We start from the raw sequence: 11,773 nt of genomic DNA on the forward strand, positions 1-11,773 counted from the left end.
ATCTCCGAAGAACTCGAAGGTTGTCCGACCCTGGGTCGAAACCTGCCAGCGCTCCTGCCAAGCGTCCAGCGTATTCTCCGCCGCCCGTCTTCTCTCTTCGCCGTAGTCACGGTCTTCCTCTCCCTCGTCGTTGTTGTTGCGTCCTCTTCTTTCTTCTGCCCGAATCCAGTATCTTCTCGCCCTCTCGTCCACCATCAGGTCGATCGGGGGCACGCCCGCAATCACCGGTAGAGCGTCCGTTGACGTCGTACCGTACGCCTTGGTGACGCGAAGGAGAGCCTGCCTCTGAGTACGAGCCAGCATCTTTCTAGTTGTTTTGTTCAATAGGTCGCTCCAGCCAGCCGCTGCGTACGTGGTTATGGGTACAAAGAGCCCCCCGTATAGAAGACGGAGAGCGCGGTGCCCCAGTCCCCAGTTCGCTTTGGCGACTTTCGCGATGCTGTTGAACAGGTATCTACATTTCTCCGAGGTTTTCACGATATGCGTGTTAACCCGGAGTCCTCTGTCAAAATATACTCCTAAGTATCTGATTGCTGGCTTCATACTTATGCCTCTGCCAGAGATGCGGATGGTCGGTGGACGCTCGGCATCGAGCGATCCCTTAACCAGAAGCATCTCCGACTTTGCGGCTGAGAGTTCCAGCTTCCTCCTTCCGCACCACTCGGACATCGCGGTTGCGACCTCCTGTCCCTTCCTTCTCAGCTCCTCTCTCGAGTTACCGGAGATCAGGACCAGGACGTCGTCCGCGTAGGCAACCGGTTCGCACTCCAGCTCGTCGGCTGTGAGAACCGCCAGCAGGTCATCGAAAATTAGGTTCCAAAAACTTGGACCCAATATCGAGCCCTGCGGGCAGCCTCTGGTAACGGGTTTTCGGACTAACTCCTGTTTCCCCACGATCTGCACTGCCCTCTCCGAGAAGTAACTTTCCACTAGCCTGTACAGGTTTCGTGGGCAGTCCCTTCTCTTGAGTTCGTGCAGGACATTTGGCCACCATACGTTGTCGAAAGCGCCCGAAATATCGAACGCTATTGCGACCACGTATTTTGCCTCCGCGAATTCCCTTTCCCTAAGAATATTACGGAACTTGATGATCGCTTCCTCCGTCGACCGTCCGGGTCTGAACCCGTATTGTCGATCGGAGGTTAAGACATGATCCAGAAAAATACTCGCGAGTCTTTTCGCCATCAGTCGCTCGAGCAATTTCCCCACCATGGAAAGTAGGCAAATTGGTCGGTATGACTTCGGGCTACTCCTGTCTTTGTCCGGTCCCTTGGGTATTGTAATGATATTACCCACCTTCCAACGAGCTGGGAATACTCCCCATTCGAGGCATCCGTTACAGAGCCTGAGGAGCTCCTCGTGGAGACATCCCCAGGATTTCTGGATAACTTCCACCTCGATCCTGTCCGGTCCCGGACATTTACCTTTTCTGAGGCGCGTTACAGCGGCACTCAGTTCTTCCCACCGGAATGGGGGGCTGTCCTCCGTAGCTGGCTGGATTCGGACTTCGGCTCGCATCCTTCCTTGTTCCGGGGTATCAGCTCCAACGTCGTCCTCTGGGACGAGTGCCGTTAGCATCGCCTCGGCCGTCGCTCTCCAGGAGGTTGTGTGACCTCCTTGTGGCAGCTTGATGGAGGAAGTAGCTTCCTCTCTCCTGAGCTTTCCCAAAGCTGTCTTTGTCGCGATACCCCAGGGTTCCTGATTTCCTTGGGTGGTGACGAACTGGCGCCATGAGCGGTTCTTCTCGCTCGTCACCTTCTTCGTGTAGGCTTTCCTAAGCCGTCGGTACTCCTGTTTCCTGTGTTCCCTCGTAGGGGGATCGTGTGTCCCCTGGTACAGCCTCCGGGCTCTGTATGATTCCCTCTTCATTCTGGTGAGTTCTTCTGTCCACCACGGTACCGACTTTTGATGCCATTTCTTTTCGGGCATTGCCGCTGCACAGGCGGTCAATATCACCCGCTCCACGGTTTCCGCCATTGCCTCGACGTCCTGTCGACTGTTTAGGTCGACGTTCGCCAAGGAGCGCTTCTCCTGAATGAGAACCCTTTGGAGCTTATTCCAATCGGCCTTCCTTACGTTGTACCGTGGCTGTAGGGGCGGCGGTGGTTGTCCTCTTCGCGTGCCGAGGTTTAGGCGCGTCTCCAGGATTCTATGGTCACTGGAGGTTCCGTCCTCGTACACTTTCCAGCCGTGTACGAGCGGTATCGCTTTCCAGGTTGCGAGAGTGACGTCGATGTTCGATGATCCTCGCGTATTCTCGAATGTGGTGGGATGTCCCGCCTCGTTCAGTACTAACAAGTCGTGTCTGATGACTAGATCTAGAAATAGTTCCCCACGTTCGTCGGTACGGCCGCTGTGCCAAACATGCGACTTCGCGTTCGCGTCCGCGCCTATTATAACTACTTTACCCCGTAGTCTTGTTAGCACTGTGTCGAGATGGGCGAGCCCGACCTCAATATTCTCCGACGGCGGAAAGTATTGACTCACTACATACACTTCCGTGCTACCGTCGAAGAGCTGCACACAAACGCATCGCGTTGTGCACAGATCTGCGATTTCGAGCACGGAAAACTTTCTATTTCTTACGCATATGGCCGCCAGAGGCGGTTCATCTGCGTGGTTACGGAAAACTATCGTAGCACCGCTCCCGAAACCCGGAATAGCTCTTTTAAAACTATACGGTTCCTGCATAAGCAGGATGTCCGCATTAGTTTCCTTCATTTGTCGCCTCTGACGGGGTACTTTCCACTCTGAGGTCATAAACGTCCGTACTTCCTCAGCCAAAAGTGTCATGTATGCATGTTCTCCGATTGGTCCTCCTAAGTCTAACTTCTTACCGAGCCAAGCCCTTGCCTCAGGTAGTAATACGTTGATGTCTTTATACGGTATAAACCCGTACCCCAACTCCCAATAGCAGAATTCCCTCCAATAGGGGCTGATGGATAAACCCCCCATTTTGTAAAGGCCGGTTTCTTTTTTGAGTACGGCCTGGATGCCGTGCTTGCAGGCCTGAGGGAATTCGGCTCTGAGGGCCGTGAACCTGTCGAGGATGGCCTTGCCTGTTCTCGGGTATGCCGTACGAAAAATGAGGTGTATGTGATCCTCAAACACCCCTTCACCCAGTTTACAACCATCACAACGTCTGTGATTAGTGGTGGGCTTCTTCAATCCTAATAAGAAATCGCTGTAAGGTAAACCCCACGCTTTTTCTCCACATTTACAATTCATTGTAGGTCCATAATCCAATTTGATGTTGTCGATAGCCGCCGCCCTCATCTTGGTGAAGAGCGCGGGCGACCACTGGTCTTCAGGGATAATCTTCTCGGTCCCTGACCAATCACAGCTGTCGAGGTAGTCTAATGCCTCGCCGCCGCAAGTACATGCTGGTCCTCCTTTTGACCATGCTCCTCGAGGACTTCTGGCCTCGGGACAACATTCGTGACAACTGTGACCTTCTGGCCACGCTTCTCTTCTTTCTCCTCTAAGGTGACCGGATCTGTCCCCTTGACCTGCCCGATCTTGCGGGCCTCCTCCTTCTCCCACCCAAGTGGTCCGGCGTCTTCGGAGTTCCTCTGGATCCTCCCCTCGCTTGTTGCCGCCATTCTGAGGGCGTCCAGCTCCTCCTGTAGCTCCTTGATCCTTTTCTCTGCGGGGCTGGTCCCGGGCGCTTGGGCAGCCCCGCCCGCGTTTCCCTGCTGCGTGTCGGTACTACGCGGCTTCAACTTGTCCGGGTTAAGGCCCATTGGGCGGTCGATGTACCAGTTCTGTAACCCGGTGGCCTTCTCGTCTACGTCACCTCTAAACAGGACAGTTCCGTCCGAGAACTGGCTCCCAGTCGCTACGCTTGCGGTACCGCGTGGTATGACTAGGGTCTTAATTGTTTCGTTTGTGTAGTCTTTAACACGAACGGCGACTCCCCAGCCCCACACATCTGCTGGCGGCGGACTACTGCCCTTATCCTCCCAGCCCAAATCCCTAGCAAGTATACCCCCATAGGAGTCGTCTACTGCCCAGACCACCCCTGCTATCGGGTCAGCATACGGATGGCGCTTGTATGTCAACCCCCACTGTCGCTGGTGGTACTGAGTCATGTCAAGCCGCATGACCAAGTCTTCGAGCTGGGCGTCGTCTTCACCTTGCCCAAATTGGGCATAGCAAGAGGACGTCCATGTCTGCCGAGAGGTATCGAAAGCATAGGCCTCCCCTCCCGGCCTCCCTGAACCTTGAATGCAGAAAGCCGACCACTCGGTGTTTATTGTCGACCGCCAGAAGGAGCTTGGGGTCCTAATCCCTGTAAAAGTCCCTCCATGTCCGGGAGCGTGCTGGTTCACCGCCCATGAGAAGTTAGCATGAGCAGTGAGAAAGTAACCAGCAAACCATGATGCAGTTGTCCCCACTCCTTGCAAGGGATCAGTTATCAGACGACTCCAGTACTTGTTTGTGAAGTCGTCACCTATCGGGAAGGCTATACGGTCTTGCTGTGCCCCCGATCTCTTAAACATTTCAAACGCCCTGCGTAACAGGCGGCCTCTCGCGAGTCGATCTAGGCCACCGCTCCTACACCGGGCTGCTGACTGGACATCGTTTTCGGTGTTGAACGTGTCGTAGTATGCATAGCCCGTAGCAATAGCCAGCGATGCGAGATTATCCCACGCTCCGAGCCTCACCACTGGGTATCGCCGAGCCCGCGACCTTCTGACTACTCTCTGATCCATGCTTAAGACTGAGGTCCAACCGCCGTATGCCGGGTAACTATCGTTGCAGACCTCTGCCCCCGGAGCGAGCCCCATTGCGCATAATACATCTAGAGGCGCCCCGTAGTATGTAGGGTTATCCTCCACCCCTGTTACTACGCCTTCGATCTTCTGATGCCACCGGACAGTTAAGGCGACTGATATGGAGTTGATCTCTAGCCAGTTGATTCCTTATTTAGCGGCTCATTAATATTATGCGGAACGATTACTCGGTCGCGCGGCAACTCTCCCCGATGGTCTGTACTTTGGACATCATATAGTACGCCGCCAAAAGCCACTGATGTTACGGTCTTAGTTGGAATTACGAATATCAGTCTTCTAGACCTATCACTGATATCTACGAGGCCGGCCGTCCTGATGAATGTCTCTTTCACAGTACGCTGCTCTCCGGGATCATCCTCGTCCCCCACTGTAGCCATCCTGTACACGTCTAGAACGTGAGCAAGGGGGTACGTGAGGTGGGACACGACCCAGGCATCTCGCCCTAAACAATCGGGTTGCCCGTTGTCGGCCAACGGTATAACCCGTACCGTATCGTGGCGCAGGTTCCACACTTCCCCCCCCCCGCCCGCCGACTAGTAAGTCACCTCCTCCTCGAAGCATTGCCTCGAGTATATCCGCGGTAACGAAGACCGCCCGGTAGTCCCAGTCGCCTGTCGCATTCGTTGAGATGATGTGACGTTCAGGCATCTGAGCATCCGCCCAGGCGTATGTGACTCCGGAGGGTTGAACTATCCTCGTCTCCCTCAACTCGTCGTATAGGTCGATTTTTAGAGCGAGGCCTCTGTAGTCAGCTCGACTGTTATTCATATAAGCGTCGAGCCCGGCAGCAAGCAGTGGGGTATTACTCATATACCCATAAGTGTACAATCCCTTTGCAGGATTGATAATGCCCGGGACTGAAGGGGATGGGTTGGTGGCAGCCTCTAGCACCGTGGCAGCAGCCTCTGTACGTTGCAGCCTCCCATGCCTTAGCCGGGGATCGATTCCTACTCCCACCCACTTTGTTCTTGCCCAAGCTATATCATCGTCAAGGACTGGATCGCGAGGGCGGGGGGCCCGGTCCCGGGGTGCAGGTCCAGGTTCAGCATCTTGTATCGCTTGGTTCGACTGCGGTGGAGCCGGCGCATTAGCAGCCCGCTCAAGCCTCTTGATAGGAGATGATTGCTGAACAGCCTGAGGACTTGCAACTGCCACACCGTCATTGCGGTCTGCAAGTGCTCGCTTAATCCTGGCTTCGAGACTACTATCTTCCTCCGGCCCCGTCTCCATCTCCTGGTTTCCGTCGCCGCGGCTGGCAAAGTCGTCAGTACTACTGCCACCGTTAAGGTCGCCATCAGTTGAAGACTCGGCCTGACAACGAGGGGGAGGAGCCTGAGGGTACTGGTCTTCTATATCAAAGACCTCAACAGCAGGATCCTCTACAAACCCACCCCTACGCGCCCTAACGCCTGCAGTGAAGTACTGGTGTAAAGTGCCTGCTATGGTCAGGGCCTTGCTCGATCTGTCTGGTCCGCGGGCGTAATACACTACTGGGTTGGCCAGCATTGCTTCGTAAGCTGTCGCTCCTTCTGGCCCGTCATTATGGGCCATTTCGCAAGCCTGATCCCAAAAGAGGTCCCGCATTAACTCGCACCTACCCTCACGAGCGGCCATTCCTGCACTAACTGAATCTATATTCCCGTTCAGAGTGTGCATCTCTTTATTGTGCTGTTCCGCAGCTGCCGCTACCCAGTTGGCCCCAAGCTCTCCATTATCCAGCCTATCATAGGCCGACCATCTGACCTTCCCCGGACGTGGTCGGAGTGGGGCATCACGACACTTAGTCCCTGATAATTCAAAGAACAAACAGAAGGGGCATACATGCTCCCCTCTAACAGACCCGCCCGCCTGGTTGACGCTGATTGCGTATGCGAAGGCATAGGCTGCCTCATCTTCATCTTCTGCGCTCCGCTCGAGTGCTCTCTCCATCTCTAACTTCTGTAAGTTGAGGCTAGCTATCTTCTCTCCCTGCGTAGGGGGAGTCTGCTCTAACTCAGTCTCTAACGCCTCAAGCTCCTCCTCTGCACGAACTTCTGGGTTGTTGTAGGCCCACAGATCCACGATCTTAGCTACCACACTTGCCCCAGCATCTGCCTTGTTCTTAAGGGATCCGACTATCTGCGGTCGCCAGCCTTCGATGGTACCATTACCTATCCCTTCTTTCTTTAAGGCCTGGGCGACGGCCGCTGCCCACCTCCTATTCAAAGCCCCGGTCCCCATGACGCCCAGTATACGGGTAGGATCATTTTTAATCTGTGCAGCGATCTGGGCTGCACGAACGCTGAGTGACTTTTTGAGCTTACGCCTCGGGCCAACTTTCTGTTTTTCCCCTCCATCCAGGGTAGAGCCTCCCCGCGATTTAAACACCATGGCCCGTGGTTTAGGTTCTTCTCCAGTTTCCTCGGCATATTTCAACGCGCGTGTCTCAAACTGGGTTGGCACGCGACGGTTAACAACGGTGGCCGGTGGTATTCCCGCGCCGACCATCGCTGCCCAGATCGTTACCCTGTCATACTCCGTACCGTTCCCTGCCGTATCCTTTTGGGTGTAAGCAAACGCCTTGGTAACGAATTCCTCGACATTCCCAGTAAAATAAGTTCTCTCTTGTCTAGCTGGAGGGCTAACGTCAGGATCATCACACTGTACGACTGTGGGAAGGGACGGGGTGGATGGAGGCGGTCTTCTCGAAGTCTCAAGTGGTCTTGGGACTGTCCTCCTCTCGCTGGCAGTAGTAAGTGTGGTACCCTCCTCATCACTGCTACTTTCGAGCCCGTCCCAATCAGCAGTCCTGCGGATCGCATCGAGCCGTTCCTGAATGGCAGGATCTAGGAAGCTCCTCATGTCAGACCTCTTTGCCGCTCCCTTTCGGCCCCTAGCCCGACCTCTCCCGGTTTTTCCTTCCATACCTTCCTTTAGGGAGGCAATGAACCCCCGCCTATTGTACTTGCAAGCAGTGGACCCTCTTGCCAGGCGTCCGCTGCGTGCAATAAACTCTCCTCTAAGTCGGTTTCAGTCAATAATCAGCTTACTAAAAAGAATTCTGCCGATCCTAAAACCTGCTCGCTTGAACTGTGCCAGCTACAGGAAAAGGTTTTCTTAATTTTCTTTAAAAAGGTTTTTTAAAGGTTTTTTAAGAGCGCTTTATGTGGGGGGTACTATATCCTGACTCCCCACAGTAGATAGGGACAGTGGGAATCTCGTTAATCCATTCATGCGCGTCACTAATTAGATGACGAGGCATTTGGCTATTTTTTTTTTTTTTTTTTTTTTTTTTTTTTTTTTTGATGCTTTGCCCGGAACATAAAATCAGAAAATATAATAAAGGGGACAAACACATGGCGCCGGGTTCGCCTCTAAAAAAAAATTAAAATTCCTGCGACCCTTCAACCAATTCCCTCCCTCGCGCGGGGCACTGCGGGCACCGTGGTGGTCATCTTGTTCCACCTACTCCAGTTGGTGTGGCTACCCTGCAGTACCCTAGTAGTGATACCCCTCAGCAGCGACTTCGACAATCCCAGCCCCAACAGTCCATCCGCGGCCTTCGCACACCATACTCCGCGCCACGACAAGGTACACGATAGGAAGGTTAGATGCGAATCCTCGGCATTGACTCGCTGCCGGATCGCAGCCCTCAGGCTTTGGTTGTTAGCATAATAGCTAACCTTCCTATCGTGCGACTCGTCGAGGGGGACGGAGCCACTCACGATCTGAGCGTCGATGATGCACACTTGTTGTGCCTTGACGGCCACCAGGTCCGGTTTCCTACGCCCTTCATCGGTGTTAAAAGAAGGTTCCTCCAACACCATCCAGCCATGGTCTCGCAATCCAGACGCGAGAGTCCTCGCAACGGCATTATGCCGTTGGATTCTGCCACCGTGTGTTCTGTGGCATGACTGGATGATGTGAGAGGAAGTCTCCGCGACGCCACAATGGGCACGACACCGGATGTCACGCTGGGCCCGCCTGATACCCCTCGTAGTCCGTACTAACGAAGGGAGGCTGTTGACCTGCACATGTACATATTGTACGAAATCCCTAGCGGGCACAGCGTGAGATCCGGCATCGACCCAATGTGTTGACAAACCGGCTGTTCTTGGGCACTCCCGCAATTCCCACCCATCGGTGGAAGAGTGGAGCCGACGCGCCCACCACTGCATCCTCCTATACCGGGAGGAAAGGTCTTCGCCCCCCCGGTAAAGTACGGCTCTAGCCCACCGTAAGCGCTCTTGCACCCACGGTAGGTCTACACATGCACGTACCGCTATCGAGGATGATTGGCTCAAACTCATGTACCGTTGGTACATGAGTCCTGGAATTGTGGTGGACATTGCGGGAATGCCCAAGCCGCCGTCGCGGACTGACGCGTGGAAGTAACCCACCGCCACATCGGGAGGTAGCCTGAGCCACCTTCGAACAGCACTTCGGGTCTCGCGGTCAAGCCTTCGGAGGGCACCAAGGTTCGTTTTTCCCAAGACCGTGGAGTGGAATATTCTCGGCAGCAGGAAGCAGCGCAAGATTTTAAGGCGCTGTTGAGGCTTCAATGGAGCTCTCGTGATCCTGTCTAAGTGTGCTCTAAGTTCGTGGCGAACACACTTAGTACCCTCAGGACAAAAATCAACCCCCAAATATCGCCAGGCACCGACAGACGATATCTGAGGGAGGAAGGCACCACTATGCAACCTAAAGGTCGGAGTGGAGATGATCTTCACCTTCTTTTCTTTGCCTGAGGGCACAATAGACAGGACCGAACTTTTCCGCTCATTGAGAGCCAAGCCATACTCCCTTGCTGCCGACTCTACACGGTCTAGGATGGTCTGGAGGCCCCACTTAGTGGTCGCAAAGAGCAGCACATCGTCTGCAAAAGCAATGCTCGCGACGCGTTGCTCTCCGACCACATATCCCACACCCGGTGGAATAGACGCCAGCACTCTATCTATCGCGAGACAGAAGAGTACTGGCGACAGTGGGTCTCCCTGACGAACCCCTCTTCCTAATTGGAAGAACTCCGAACGCTGACCACGAGACTCAAAGGTCGTCACACCGTGTTGGTATACATCCCGAACGTACCGTCGGAATCCGACCGGCAATCCTAGGCGCTCGAGAACGTCACTGATCGCGGAGTGGCTAACGCTATCAAACGCTTTTGCCACGTCGAGAGAGGCAATATGAACCTCTCTCAACTTCCTCCGCGCGTCCTGAATGATGGTCGCCAGGACAGCAACGTTCTCGGCACACCCGTCGTCAAAGCATCGCTGCTTTAAATCGACGAGTCCCAGCTGGCGTAATCGCTGGGCTAGGATGCGGTGCAGTTGTCTAACGACAACTGACACGATAGAAATAGGTCGGAAATCCGCGGCCGTCGGTCCGTCGACCCCCTTCGGAATGAAAACGGTTCTACTAGCGAGAACCGACGGGGGCCAACGACCAACACTTAGCACGATGTTGTACAAGAGGGCTCGCAACGAGGGTGGCACCGATCTCCACAAACGCGGAGAGACACCATCCAAACCGGGGGCCGCATTGAGGGGTATCGTAATAGACGATACCTCCTCGATGGAAATTGCGGCCCACACGGAGGCAACTTCCGCTCTAGGCGGGGTGGGAAATCCAGGACGGACAGGTGTTGAAGGCTGAGATACGAGGGGACCCCAGAAAGCTGCCATTGTGGCCACATCAGGGATCTGAACCTCGTTCTCAGCTCCGTCCAAGATTTCCTTAGCCGCACGTGACATGTCCTTACGGAACATGCGTTGAATGCGACTATATTCTTGCCTCCGCCGCTGTTTCCGGTTAGGATTAACCCAGCGCGGTCTAATTGGTGTCGTTCTAGCCTGATCAACGCCGAGAGAAGGGCCCGAAGGGAAGGAAACTTCGAGCCAACGCGAGACGCCGGCAAGAACGTCATTACCCATCAGGTGTTCGCGTGCCAGTCGCACTAACTCGTCTGAGTTCCACCCGTGGATATTGGCTACCACCTCAATCAATGGAGGGATAGCCAATCGCGGAGCCGGATCCACAAATATATCCACGGGTGACTGACCGTCTGGCCTAGGTAATGACGTTCTGTTTCTGGGTGGCGTGATAAGGGGAGGAGCTTGTGCAACCTCCTCCGCGGAGAGATAGCCATCGCTGGATGATGACTCATCGGCTTCGGCAACCTCTTGTAGCAAATTTGCTACAAGCCGCCGATACGCCGGTCTCTTCCGCGCACCTTTAATCGAGTCGAGTGTCCTGTTAGGAACAATCGACAAAAGGTGCTGGTTCAAGAAGCGTACACCGCGGCGTGCCGCGGTAACCTCTTCTCTAGCCAGAAGGAGGAGCTCCTCATCACACCACGCTCGTCTCGTTCTCTCAACGTTGATCCCCTCGTTGTAGGCCTCTCGGTGCTGGTGACGCATATGCTGTCCGAGTCCGATGGCGGTTGGGAAGGACCTGGGGCAATGAAGGCACTGGTGTTCTGCGCGCTGAATGGGCTGTTGAGCCGAGGAGGCTCCCGCCCCCGAAGGTTGAATTGGCACTTCGGGAACCGGAGCCTGCTCAATACGAGGGCGTGACCGTAGAGCGCGAGCCCCGTCTGGTGGTCTGGCAGGGGGCGCATTTACGGCAACGCGGGTTCGCCGAGGTCGCTGCTGGGGCGCGGGTTCGGGAGAAGGGGAAGAGTCGCGGGAATCTACTGGATCAGTAGGGCCGGCGGGCCGAGGCCCCCGCCGGCTAGTGGTCATACTTCGCGTTTCGATCGGGCCTACTGAATGAACCCCCGACGGGAAGGCAACCCCCCGGAGGTTTGAAGCCAGAGCCCTGTTGGCCGTTGCGAGGCGGCTGGATTGCCGACCCGCAACGTTGCCCGGTCCCCACCGCGAGGAGGTATGGGTTGGCACATGGAACGAGGATATAATATCCGCCGATCCTTTGAGGAGGCTTGAGCAGAGTCATAGGTACTTCCTCCGAACTCAGGCCTATACTCCTGGCTCAGAGGA

Source organism: Colletes latitarsis, chromosome 4 (genome assembly GCF_051014445.1).
Source record: "Colletes latitarsis isolate SP2378_abdomen chromosome 4, iyColLati1, whole genome shotgun sequence".
NCBI classification, from domain to species: domain Eukaryota; kingdom Metazoa; phylum Arthropoda; class Insecta; order Hymenoptera; family Colletidae; genus Colletes; species Colletes latitarsis.